The sequence below is a fragment of the Parus major genome, chromosome 1A (genome assembly GCF_001522545.3).
Source record: "Parus major isolate Abel chromosome 1A, Parus_major1.1, whole genome shotgun sequence".
Classification (NCBI taxonomy): domain Eukaryota; kingdom Metazoa; phylum Chordata; class Aves; order Passeriformes; family Paridae; genus Parus; species Parus major.
The window spans coordinates 43,458,178-43,472,508 of NC_031773.1; the positions used below are offsets into that span (position 1 = coordinate 43,458,178).

At 36.5% G+C, this 14,331-nt stretch overlaps 1 protein-coding gene across 8 annotated transcripts in view; it reads right to left on the reverse strand.

Moving 5' to 3' along the window:
• The window catches only part of CDK17 (cyclin dependent kinase 17), a 93,435-nt gene that overhangs the window by 22,045 nt on the left and 57,059 nt on the right, over positions 1-14,331 (reverse strand). The gene's annotated exons all lie outside the window — the stretch shown is intronic.

Sequence of the window (14,331 nt, forward strand, 5' to 3'; positions counted from 1 at the left end):
ACAAGTATTCCCTAGAGTAAAACAGTATTTTCTACTGCAGTATTTTCCTTCTTTTCACCAGGCTCTGTTAATGCTTCTCTCCTACAAGAGAAGGTTTCAGATTATGAAAAAAATTATTTCATCCTATAATTTACTGCATTTTTCAGAAAATTCTGGTAGTTGTTTACAACAGTTGAGCACAAAGGAAGGCATGCCCTGCTGACTTAAAGAAAGCAGCTTTGACATCTCACTGCAGAGTAAAGCCATGAACCTGCTGGAACAAGACAGCAATGACAGGAAAAGGATCAGCATCAATTTCTACCTCCCCTTTCTAAAGTAATCCCAGATCAACACTGGGCCGATATACTGGCTTTTTGCTTTTTCTGATGGCTCAAGAACAATTTGATAAATACCAAAAGAACAAAAGAAACGATCAGTGAGCTGAGTTTTTCAATGTAACTTCCTGAACACAACAGATACCACCATTATACTATAAACTCCGTGACAAAATAGCTTTTTCCTGCTCTTACCTATTAACTCTTGCAGCACAGAAACCTATTGTAGTGCTCTCACTGTCCCATGTTTACAGGGATTTTAACAGAAAATGTTTATAGGGATATTGAAGTTATGGACCTCTACTCAAAGGCCTCAGGAAATACTGACCAGATTATATCCCAAAGCTCTCAATATGCATGTTCTCTCCCCTCACAGCACTCATTGTTGGCACAGCTGAAGTGCTGCTTCAAACCCACCTCCACAGCCTCCAAGAAGCATTCCCAAGCATACAAAGTTGATGGGTATATAAGAAGAAGGAAGCAAAGACAGCCTTTATGTTGCAATGGCAATTTGAAAACTATTACGTGAGCACTGCACCTGCCAGTGTAAACACACACCTTTTCACATGGAGGGCAAGGGAAACTAAGCAATTGTAAGATTCTACACAGGTACAAAGAATCCATTACTTTGAAGCCCAGCTACCACAGAAACAAGATAAAAATATTTTAGACACTGAAAATATGATAATGGGAGGTAGATGTAATTCTGCTACAGAATTCCTTTTCCTTCATTCTCAAAAGCTCTACGTCATTTTTGCAATAAGCCCCATGACTTTACTTCAGAGATTCATGTGACATCCTCAGTTCTAAACAAAGTTCTTAAGCTGTAAACTTACATCTGGTGCTTCACAGTAGGCAGTAGTGGGTGTAAGTACTTACTGCCGCAAGGGCCAAAATCTGTTGGAATTCAGGTAACCCCTCCAAAAACAGTAATTCATTTTTACATAAAACAACAACCCTCATCTCCATCCCCTGCAATGTCTTTCTTCAAAAAAAAACCCTAATTAACACACCACAAACTAAGGGAAAAGGAGACTTTTTTTTTTGTTTTTAGAATTAGAATACCTGATGTTAGTAACATTTCTTTCCCTATATTTGTAATGTAGTAGACAATACATGACAGCTGCTCTTTTTCTCCCCTCAGGAAAAAAAAATAAAAAAATGTGCTGAAAGCCTAAATTTTTGACGTGTTATATATAAGATCAAAGCAGTATCTACTTCCCTTAATTTTCTTGAACTGAAGAAAGGTTATTTTCTGTGACAAAACCATAATGATTTCATGGAAACTGCAGTAGGTACTTTATAGATCTTTCCTCCTAATGATTTACAGTACAATATTTCCAAAACTCATGCTTATTTGGCTAACCAAGCCAAGACTTCCTTTTTTAAAACCATACAATAAAATTTGTTACCTACCAGCCAGAAATGGCTTTTATGACACCAATATTTGAAAGATTATAGAATTATATATAAGAAGTCTCCTTTGTATTACAATTTTCATTTACCTAACTCCCTAAAATAGACAAAATTGAAGAAAGTAATTTAGAGTACAAACCCAAATACCTGAAAGAAGAAAATTATTATGTTGTATTTGTCTGTACCACCTTAATTCCTCCCAGTTTTTGCAATAATTGAAGCAACCACCTCTTGGGAAAAGCAAGCAATTATAATTAAATGCTATACAGTAACATGAAAGGGGATTCATTAGATGTGCTTGAGAGGAATAAGCGCAACATTTCCTAGTGGCTAAATAGAAAAACTGGAAACTAAAATTACATCAGTCTGACACAGTTGAAAAACCCAGTTAATTTAACTGAGATAATGTTAAAAGAAAAGCAAGAACCTACCACACACCTACCCAATTTAAGCCTTAAGTATTCAAGACCAGGGAGTCTGCTGACACCCAGGCAGCCTGGTCATCTGATGGCCGGAGGACACTTGTTCTCCCACTGTGGGCAGCCAAGTCTTCATATAGTGTAGCACTCACTCTCTGCGCCCGCAAAAAGCAGAGAAGGCTGAAGGATGGTGAGGAGACTTGTGGGTTTAGGTAACAGCAGTTTAATAGGAAAAGCAAAAGCTGTGTGCCCAAGCAGAATGGGAAAAGGAACTAATTCACAGCTTCCTATCAGCACGCAGGTGTACAACTGCCTCCCGGAAAGCTGGGCTTCCGCATGCACGTGGCTTGAGAAGCAGAAGACAAATGCCATAGCTACAAATGTCCTCCTTCCTCCCTCTTGCTTCGGCTTTTCTTGCTGAGTGCCATGCCAGATGGCACAGACTAGCCCTTTGGCCAGCTGGGTCAGCTGTAAAGCCCAGGAGAACCATCTGTTTCCCTGCTGGTGCTGACCAGCCTTTATGGCGAGTCTGGCCTTGGTGCAGGAAGCCTGGACCTGCCCGTTAGATGCGATCACCATCTCCACTCCCTCTGCTGCTCCTGCAGCCATCCCACTGCAATCCTGCTACTGCTGCTCTACCAGCAGCAAAACCTGCCCTTCCCTTCTAAACCACATGGCTTGCTGCTGTTTTGGTGTGACAACAGCCTGGAGGGCCAGCAACAGTAGGAAACAGATTTTTAAGAATTTCAAATTGTCTTAAATCTCTGTGGAATTCTGTGAAGCAATGAGAGACTTTCTCGACAGAGAACTTTGTTCACACTTCTTTGAATGACCAACTGAATACAGTGACCTGTTAGCATTTCCCATAGAAAAGAAAAAACTAAAAAATTTAAACCAAAGTCTAAAGTATCTTGCTACAATGCTGTTTAATGAAGTCATAGGGAAACATGTAAAATCAATGGCGCGACTGAATTCTCCCTATGATTTTTGAGAGTACAACAACAGTACAGAGTTAAATGTCCTTTTTTAACACTAATTTTGCACCCCTTTATAAATCTTCTACATTTTTAAAGGTAGTAAACTAGAGCAACTCCATGTTATTTTATATATCCTTTTTTTAATGTAACAGGTGTGTAAGTGCTGTACACAGACCCTCAGCTATGAGAGAGAGAATCTGGCTACATTCCTTTATAACTCTTAAGAAGCAAGAGTTTACTGGAATGCAAAACCTTAGCTTTAAGGGGCAACAAAGTACTTCAGGTAAAACAAACAATCTTTTAAAGAATTGAAACTATATTCTTTTTTTGTATACCACTTTAGATTTATTTTTCCAAATGAGGTCTAATTTGTGAGAAAAAGCTTTTGTGAATTCATAGCGTTTTCTAGTTAATTATTTTATACTTATATTTAGGGCTAACTTGCAACAAAATATATCAGTATTCAATAAACGTGGTACTCTAAATGATCAAATGCCTACAGCTAACTGTATGTTATTTAATGAGCTATTTTTTGATCCAGTTCCAGATTATACTCTGGAGAACATACTCAGCCACCATTTGATTTGTAACGGGAACTGGAATGCTTGTGGCATTTTCTTTCTCCTTCTACAACTTAAAAACACATTATCTATCCTCATATGCAATGCTTATTCTCAGTTTTGCTTTACTACTGGCAGAGAAATGCATCTATTTTTATAATTTGTCTGAAATGAGTTTCACATTTGTCCTACTCTGCTTCATGGCAGATAAACATGTAAGCACTTGTGACACTAATACCACTTTGTTTTCTGTGGAGATAGACTACCCTAACTCATGCTTATCTTTATCATCTATTTCTAATGCCAGCTACAGCAAATGCTATAAGAAGAGCTACACTTTGTCCAGCCTTTTCTTTCATCTGGTTAACATCCAACTGTGTTGTTGTAACTTGAAGTGGAAGTTCTGTCTCCCACTGACTACTTACACTTGGGCACAAGAAAAGGAGGCAGGAATTCCAACTAAAATTTTGTGGGTTCTGTGAGCTGAGAAATTTGACATTTTCCGTAACCAAATCTGTCTTTTAAATGAAAAACAAACAAAAAAAATACAACCTTGCCCCCAAACTTTGTCTGTTTTTCACGCATATAAGTAAACCACAAAAATCCTAATTCTTTTATTTCATTACCTCTGGTAATGAAATAAAAGAATAGTATTTTAGGCCATTCTTTTCTGGATGGCCTAAAATACTATTGCAAACATCAGCTTCTTCACTTGCCACCCATAGCAAATCATTCACAAGACTGTCAACTTTTCAACTGCCTGTCAACTTTTTCCTTAGCTACCTATCCTTTTCTCCTCTTTCCATAATACAAACTTACCAGCTATTCCCTTTTATAATTGCCTGACTTGACTCATTTAATACCACATAGTGCCACGTTGTGACACTTTTCAGAAAGTCTCACTTCTGACCAACAGGTAATTCTCAGTCCTCTTCAACTTTGTCAAAAAAAGTACATTGTTCTACAGCATAAACCTATTTTTATTCGTGAAAAGAACACTAAATGTTTTCCACTTTAAATCAAGTATTATAACAAAAAAACATACAGATTTCCTTAACTCACAGTTTTTTTGGCGAAGATGCTCTACACACTTCAGTTAATTTCAGTGAAGTTGATCAAGATGATTCTAACTCAGGATAGACAATGTTTGAACTTTACATGTTAAAACTATAAAAAAAAGCAACTTGAAACATTCACGTTTTTCAGTCTGTCTTCTGTCAACTCAAATCATTATGTCTTTGACTCACATAGCACGTTTAGACAATAAACACTAATACTTATGATGAAACAGAAAAAACATTATTAAACACAGAAAAATACATAAACAGAAAACTTCGCCAAGGAAGGATTCGTTGAGGTCTTCCAAGTCCAATTTTAACTACAACCAGACTACTTTCATTTTTAACCTGAAATGAATGTGCCAGTTTACGCAGTGCTCCTTTCTTGCTCCAACAGTAAGTCTCCCTTGTACCTACTGGACTCGAAGCACTGCTGCTAATCTTTGAACTGCTAGGCCATTTCAGACTGCAACACCAACAAGAGAAGGAAGACTTGTGCCTCTTGCCAGAAAAACTTGAAGGGAAAACCCTGATAAACGTCAAGTTCACTCTTACTGTTTCATTCAGCAAATCTAACAGCTGAGTATCTCCAAAGTCAGTATCTCACTGCCCGTGGCCAGATGTTCCCATTGGTTTTGGAGGAGAAAGGGCTGGGTGTAACCAAGTCTGATAACAACACCTTCCAGAGAAAGGAACTAATTATCCACTGATACAAAGTTCAGAGCCAAGGGGAGTAGGAAGCTCTCTGTCTGTGGATGACAGAAACTATACTGACAAGCACCATCATTATATACCAATCCTTACTGCTTTGGCTATTCTGTTTATTGGTGAGTTACATTTCTAGACCAAACATTATTTAAGGTATGTACCTACTATATGGCAACAGACAACTTGCTAGTCACCTCTCCATGAAATTTTAGTTTAAGAGTTGATTCTGCTAAATTCCATACATGAAATTCTGTTACAGACTCACAAAGAGAAAATAATTGTTCTTCTGAGTCTACAGACATCTGTTTGATGGCCCAAACAATCCACTATGGATCAAATGAAAATGCTCTTGTGAAAGCATCAGTCTGGATTAGCCTTCTCACCAGTGAGACATCACAGCTTCAACCACAGACTGTTCACTAGTAAGTCACTGTGCATTTCCTCACTGGAGAATGCCTAATGACATCTAAAATACTGCATCATATAACCCTCTATGCAACACCATTCAACTTCATTACACGTTTACTATAAAAGAACCTCCAAAACACACCAAATTTTTACACTATCTTTTCCTTGCACATTTTAACTAAGAATGTGTATTATGTGCTAACTAACGATACAAAAAGCAAACAATTTCATTTTAAGACATTAGCTTTTGCCAGTAAGAATTTAAACTTTCTAATACACAACTTTTAAGCATGTACTCACTTACTTAAAATGTATCATTTTAGTATCAGATACCATGTGGGGTTTTTTTCTGAAGGTTGCCTTATCAAATTTCAGTGCATTTTTGTCAAATGACAGCACAGTTGAAGCCAACTGGATCCTCTATAAAATTATGATATAGAACAAAGACTGCTAGAGGCAAAAGTAAATATAATAAAAAAAAAAACCCAACTGCAAACCAGAGAACATATTTGTAAAAAATTGTTACTTGGTTACAGCTCTGTAGACCTTCAAGGTCTCAAAGAAAAACAGCAACATGCGCATGCACCAAAAGAAACCTACAGCATCCTTGCAGCACACTATTTTAATACCTTTATAAATAGGCTTCAATTACTGTAACCAGAAAGACTATTTTAACAGCTGTGATGAGTTATCTATACCAGTCTTCCTTATATATATATATATAGCCATTGTCATTCCCCCACACAACTGACAGGTTTAGCTATAATTTCATTATGATGCATAAAGTGCATTTTTTTTTTGTCTTAGCAGTGTGATTTATCTGAATATTACATTTTTCCTTTATACTTGAATGTTGTTAATGTTACTATTTTACTGAAACATTAAATCACAATTATTCAATTACTATTCTGCTAAATTTGAGCAAAGGGTCATCAAAGAACCTCTTCAATTAGCAGCTGTAATAAAAATACAATCTTAAGATCAATCTACAGAGAATCACTGCTAAATCTCACCCCACATATCCATGCTGGTTTTCAGCCATTCTGTTGAAATGCAACACAGTTTAAGAAAGTGTCAATTTTGAGTGTATTTGAGACAGAACTGACCCCAAATAGGGTGGATTTCATTAACCAATTAAATCAAAAGGCTTTTTCCCAAATGTACTGATGGAGTACAGAATGCACTTTCAGGGATTTGATCATGGGATTGAGGCCATTGCAGACTCAGAAGAAACACCACTGACCACAGACAGTGCATGTTCTCTGCCTCCTGCCCAACATAAAAAACGGTTTGTCAGACTGGATTTTGATATGCCAAGCAAAGACAACGAGCCAAGTGTAATCAGTGGCATATGATTAAAAATTCTAGGGTTAAATCTCTGGTTTGGGACTAGGTGTCACATTTTCCCAGCACATCTACTATCATCAATCAACAAAGCAAGGACTTCAACTGCCAGTAGCTGAAGAACGTTATTGCCAATATCTATAGTACTTATGGCCCCCAAATAAAAATGTAAAATAAATATAAATAATATAAAAATTAGAAGCATAGAAAGCAGCATTGCAAGCAGGTATCTTTGTTTTTATTTACTTTAGCACCATGAAAATCTTAGGAAATGTGCTAAGCATCTTTTCAGCTGTATTTGCAACAATTAGTATTTTTGAAGGCATGAAATAAGAATTACAGGCCAATAGACTTTTTTAAGCAGGTAAAAATCTGAATTCCGAGCACTTTTTTTCTCAAAATACTTTTAGTGAGAATTTTCATTTGATGGATATGCTGCTTAGGCTACCAACTAGCTGAAAAAACGTGCTCTTTCACACATTTTTCAAAAAAAACCATAAGCTGTTATTTTATTTACATCATCTCTCCCATTAGTTTTAAAGAGAAAGGTTTAAACTGTTCAGCACAGTGTTCACAAACTGCATTCCAGGAACTTCTATCCACAACCAATGAAACCAAACTTAAACAAATACATGTGTCATAAAACCAGTTTTGAAAAATAGGAGAAAGGAGAAATGAAAATCAAATGCGAGACATTAACTTTCCTTTCAGCAAGTATATAAATACACAGGGAACTTTTAACAGATTATACCAGAAACACTTGAAAATTCTTTTTCTGATTTTTTGGCTGGTTTTTTGCTTTTGTTTTGGGGTTTTTTTTGTTTGTTTTTTGTTTTTGCTTTGTTTTATTATTATTTTATTGCATCAGAAAGCTTGTCAGGAAGTGTACTTAGAGAATATAAGGAAAAATATGAAAAATAGTAACAACCATAAAAATATCTTGCCTGATTTTGTTTGCCTGCTAAATTATCACCTATCAAGATACCACTCTGTAGCATTAGCCTCAGTATAAACCCTGCTGAAATTCAGGATCTATGGCTCTTTGATTCAGTGGTAGGTGCTGGGCAGAAAAGAAGGTAATAAAGCAAGCTCTGCCTCACTACCACACCTTCCTGATTTTCAAACACAAATTTCTGTACATTTTCATCAGTTTCTGTAACATAGCAGCAAGAGAAACTGCCTTAAAAGAAAAAAGGTAGCATAGGTTATCAGCTTTTAAGAAAAACGAGGTCAAGAGGAAGGAAAAAGAGAAAGAGAACACATCACTGCAAAACACAAACTCAGACATTTGAAACAGTTCTGTGTAATATTAATTACTAACGCTAGCATTTACATCATCAACAATGCTGTAAGTACCAAAAGCTAAGTCCCATGAAAAAAAAAGGCTAATTAAAAATAAACCAACTTCTTGAATACAAAAATGGGAAATCAGACCTTCCTGGATAAAGGCTGGAGTACAGGGTATGACACTGCACCCCATATTTGACTTCTCATCAGAGGCATTTCTGTGATTACAAGAGATGTGTTTTATAGATGACTGAACACATGCAATGTGATACTAGACTACTTCTAAATGGAATTTAAAGGAAATCCAAGTCATCAAGACACAAAACCAAGAAAGCATATATTCCATCCTCACAGAAAGAACATTGCCTAGTGCAGTAACTTTTCTAAAGGAGCGTTTTCAAGTGGAATGCAAGAACTTCAGCACCAGAATGACAAAGGTTCCCAACAGAAGGGCAAAAAAAGTGTTAATTGCTGATAAGAAAGGCAGTTATCCTTTAAAAAGTCTGGTAGAAGGCATCTTAAAGTCATCTGTTACCTAAGCTGAAATTATTTTTCTTTTTGTTGTGCCAGTGTTCTGTAGAAGAAATGAGTCTGCCAATCAAATATATCAAAAGGAGGTCCATCAGCTTAATCAAAACCATACTAGCAATTTAGAATATGCACCTGGGTTTTTAGAAGGGAGCTTTTGAAATCACCAAGGGTCATGGAAACATGAAAGTGGGAGTTTATAAAAATGATAACACATTTTCTAGTGTAACCTTGAAAAAGATTGAGAAAAATGAGATCAGTGTGACTGAATGGAGATAGTATAGTGACCACTGAAAATAAAAAATCTTCATTGTACAGAGCTTCAATTTTTTTTTTTCTGTCTAGTACTGAATCTTCTGGTAGGTGATCATGTGCTTAGATTCATAGAACTGACAAAGCTACCACTTTCTCAGGAGTCATAGACAACACTCAGTAAATATGGCAGAGAGAGTTCTGTAGCTGCCAAGCACAGAAGGAAAGGGGACGGAGGAAACTTTGCTCAGAGAAGGCCCCAGGTAGTAATGCTTGTTGGTATACAAGGAAGCCTCCTGGATGGCAAGATACTTAGGGCTGAATGCTCTGGCTGTCTTGGATAAAGTGGCTTACTGTTTCCAAAACTAATGGTAGAAGAAAATACTGTACTGCCCATGACCAAAAGCCTGGGTCAATACTGAATCCAGTCTGCTGTTCAAGCATTTAACCAATTGAACGGAGCTGAGAGTGCCCTTATACGCACACGAGAATGGGGACCTATGAACCACATTCTGATCTGAAACCTATGAACAAATTCTTAACACTTCTATCAGCTGAAACATCACTTAATTTTCTGTATTTTTCTTAGGAGAAGGTACACTTGTCCAGGTGGACCAACAGCATGTTGAGTTACTGTTTGTCAAGGCCCCCTCTACAGCTACACTCCGGTAAAGAGTGAAGCTCACAAAAAACTTATTTTTCATCTACATTCTTACTTTCAGAAGGTGACCATCACAACACACACCTGCCTACAGCATCAATTCGTAGCCTTCTTATTTCCTTCTGTTCAGCTACAAGTACTAACCCTACAGCTAATCCTCCCAGGGGAGAATTATACCCTATGGCAGTGTGGTAGGAGCAGTCTGATCTGGAACACACTTCTGTCACTAATGTGACGGTCAGATGGATAAGAACTGTTTCTCAGGATAAAATATCTGGGAAACAGGCTGGTGAACAGTGGGTTATGGCCCTCCGCCAGTTCACATGCTAAGACAGCTAACAGACCTTGGACTTCTGGGAAAGGGAAACAGATGTTTCAATTTGCACAGACTGTTTCTCCTTATTTTTTATCCACCACAGCTCTTAATGATGCACTCAACTCTCCAGTGCATGGGCACAGGGCCCCCAGTGAACACTTACAGCTTGTAACATGAATTTATATTAATTCATTACTTCTTTATTTATATTAATGCATTACTGTTTTCCAGAAAAATCAAACTAAAAATGCTTAAAGCTATAGTTCTATGATCTGGAGAAGTGTTTTCCACTGCATGTCAAAAGCACCTGCATTTAAAATAGTGATATACGTGTAGACATTCTTAAGCTGTATCGCTAATACTTGACAAAATTATTCCATCCGTTTTGTTTGATAAACCATTTTACTGACTCAGTAAATAATCATTAATATTAGCATGAGAATAGAAGACATTTTAATTAAAACCTAACAGCTGTCTGAAGCCAAACTCTTCACACAATAGATGCTCACACCTACTGTCAGCATGGCTCCTGCCTGAATGAGTAGAAGGAAGGAGAAAGAAAAAGTAACTGCTTTACCAACAATCTGTAGCCTGTGGATTACAAGCAAAATAAACTTTATCTAGGCAATACAATGAGACTCCGGTATTTTCTCTTTGTCTTCTAAGCACATGATAACAAGGAACAATCATTAAAAAACCCCCAATCTCAAACCACAACTGCAGCGTTGTCGAATTCAGAAGCAACCACATTATCTTCTCCCTGTCATGCTGGCCTAAATTATAACTGATGGGAGAATGGGGGCGGTGGAAATGACAGACTGAAAGCTGGCATTTCCATGGCTGCTACTGTGCATGGAAAGTTTTCACCCCAACACACTTTCCACTGCTGAGCAGGATTCTTTTTCATTGCACTATCACCACTTCTTATTTAAAATGTTTCATATTTAGGTTACACTGCGGTATGATGATTTTCTATCTAGAGAAGGACAATTTAAGGTTATGAAATTTCAGCTTTCTATTGCTATGGAGATTGTGCTATAACAAACACATTTTTAATTTCTCTCTCCACTGCCAATTTTGTATTTTTCTATGTGAAAATTTTACAAAGATCAAGTTTTATTTCCCAACAGAATCCTTCATATATTCTGCAGCAGAGAATATGTCTGCTCTTTGACAACTTTTATTTGTAGCTATGCATTATTTAACTGCAGTGGAGATGGGCACTAAAAATCAGTGTATACTAATGGACAAAACATGTCAGGCATAACAATGCAGCTTTTTTTTTTTTTTTTTCCTTGCTAATTAGCACTTTGAGTACAGTATGCATTTTTTTAGCAAGCATTTAGTAAAATATGGTTGGGTTGCTAATTTTCAGAATTTTAGAGGAAGTTCAAGCTGAGGATAAAAAATTTGGTTATAAATACAAAACTCCTCTAAGTAAAAAAGATTGTGTCAAGGTTTCAACTTTACCTAATTAATTACCTCAAAAATGAATTAGGATTTCTGTAAATTCAGCAGAAAGAACCAAACATACATAACCAAGAAATTATGTACAAAGCCACTATAAATACAGCAAATATTGGTCAAACTAAACACAAGAAAAGACACAGCCACAGTGTGACAGGCACATTTATCTCAGGGAGGAGGAATAAGGAATATTGCTTTATCATGTTATCCAACTATGTGTGCTTAATTAAATACATTCTACAATGGATTTCAGCAGGGGCTAATGACTTCAGCAGACTACAGCAAAAATATTCTGTCACACATGTACTAATTTACTCCAACATGTGATGTATAGCACACAGCTATAACTCATCCTAAATGGCTATAAAGGGAGTACACCTCAGGCCACCCAATTGTCTAGAGACAACAGATCCCCACCAGCCATCAAAATAAAACTGAAATAATAGAAACTGACATCTTGACATAGATTGCTTCTTTCTCTTTATATAATCACAATGTTACTACTGAATCAGCCAGCTCCACGGCACAAATCCCACAAGGCATACAGGCACAGCTCTTTACAAGAGGAAAGAAAACTTGATTCGGTTCTCTCAAAGGTCAAGGAAGCAAGTGATCCCATTCCAAAAAGAGCAAAAGGAGTAAAATTGGGTTTTCTGTGGACTTATATTTTGCAGCTCAACTCGTAAGTGGATATTGTGGCTTTTAACTAGCAGTGGATACATTAGCAATGTGTCCCCCTATGCAGAGCTTTTTCCACAGAAATTGATAATTTGAATCTGAGATTTCTAGCCATTTGTCAAATCTGACAGAAAATGCCCACTGGGATAAACAGAAGGAGGAAAAGACAGACAAACAATGTAATTACCTAAAGCCTTTTTGATTAGGAAATGAGAAAGTCGACTGAAAAGATTATCATTAGAAAGGTGTTTTAACCTAAGCTATGAGATTGTTGCATTTTCCTCCCTCTGGAATGCATGAACAGGTACAAGTCTAACCTAATCTGCTACAAAGTACTTCTAAAAAGCAAACTTAAGTCCACCAAAAACATCTCCCGTTCTTAAAATTCAAAATTAAGACTGCACACATCAGCATGGAATCTTACAAGAAAAGTCACCGTATCAATACTATGGTGATTTGAGGGGAACATTACAATTCTCACAGAATATACATGAATAGATGCCAAAAAACCGTTTGGTCTTTCACTAACTGAGCAAGTCAGTGAAGAAATAATGCTAATTTCAACAGTCAGAAGCAAGCATTTGGAATTTGGAGGAAAGTGAGAAAATTAGCATTGCATAAACAAAACTTAAAAGCTTCCCAAAGCCTCTTAGACAATAATATTAGAATTGTTTTACAATTGAAGAGGCAAATGAAAAGATGCTTTTATTTGAAAAAAAACAAAAACCTTCTGAAAGATTACACAGGAATTTCCTGACTTTTACTATTCCTGAGGTATTTACTTATTTCTTTCAGAGTTCTTGAATTCCAATACAAAAGAGAATCCTTCATTGGTTCTTAGCCCTCTCTGGAAGACTTGACAGATTTCCATTTCAGTTTCTTAATTTCATTACGAATCATTAATTTCTTTGTTTCTTTCTCCTTCAAAATATGCATTACAAAATGAAGAAGAAACAGACAATGAACAAGAAGTAAATAATTCTTTAAAATAATTTCCTTGATTTTCAGTTTCTCCAGCATACATTCTTATAAGCAGGTTTTCACAATGGATTTTTTTCCCTAATTTAAGTATCCTGCATAAACCAATAAATACACCTTTGTTCTCCCAAGTAAACTTCAGCAAGCAAAGCCAGGAGAACAAAGGTCTTAGATCAAATAACATAGAAGTTAAAGAATTTGAATACAAAACCTCCCAGGTGCAAGAAACTATCTAAATAATTAATACAGCTAATTCACACTTTTGAAATGATATCTGCAACTACATGCTTGGAGTCTTGGAATTCCAAGCATAACAAAATGCCTCACAAATAAAAAAGTTTGGGCATGTACACCGCACTGTAACTTAGCCAAATCAGTTTCCCAATCCAGTAGTTGATATGAGGCCTTGAATGAACATTCAAAATCTTACAGCTATGCTTATTGCTATGTATACTATAAAACAGCAACTACAAAATTCTACATGCTTCTGTAACAAAGACATCATTTTAACCGTAACTTTTATACAGTCTAGAAAAAGGGAAGTGTTCTGTTTTAGTTCACCAAGGGAAATGACAACAAAGCAAGCACAAGGGTGGCTAGTATTCATAATGAGACTCATAAATAAAGGAAATTATGTGCACAGTTATTCATAAGGTACTTTTCCTCCTTTTGTTTACCATCCTGTAAAGTTCCGCTCATGAAAAAAAACAGGAAGAGAGGAAAAGGCTGAAGCAGTCAGGACCATCGCTGCTGCTGTAGCATTTGTTTTGCAAAGACTAGAAAACATTTTTAAGTAAAAGATGTCTAAACCATGTCTCTTCTTGAATACATTCACTGGCTTGCACACAATGGAACAGAAAGCTATTCAATGCTACACTTAAGAAATTCCTCCCAAAAATTCAAGTTTCAAAACATATTTGGATTTTCAAAATTAACAGCTCATAAACAGTGCAAGATAAC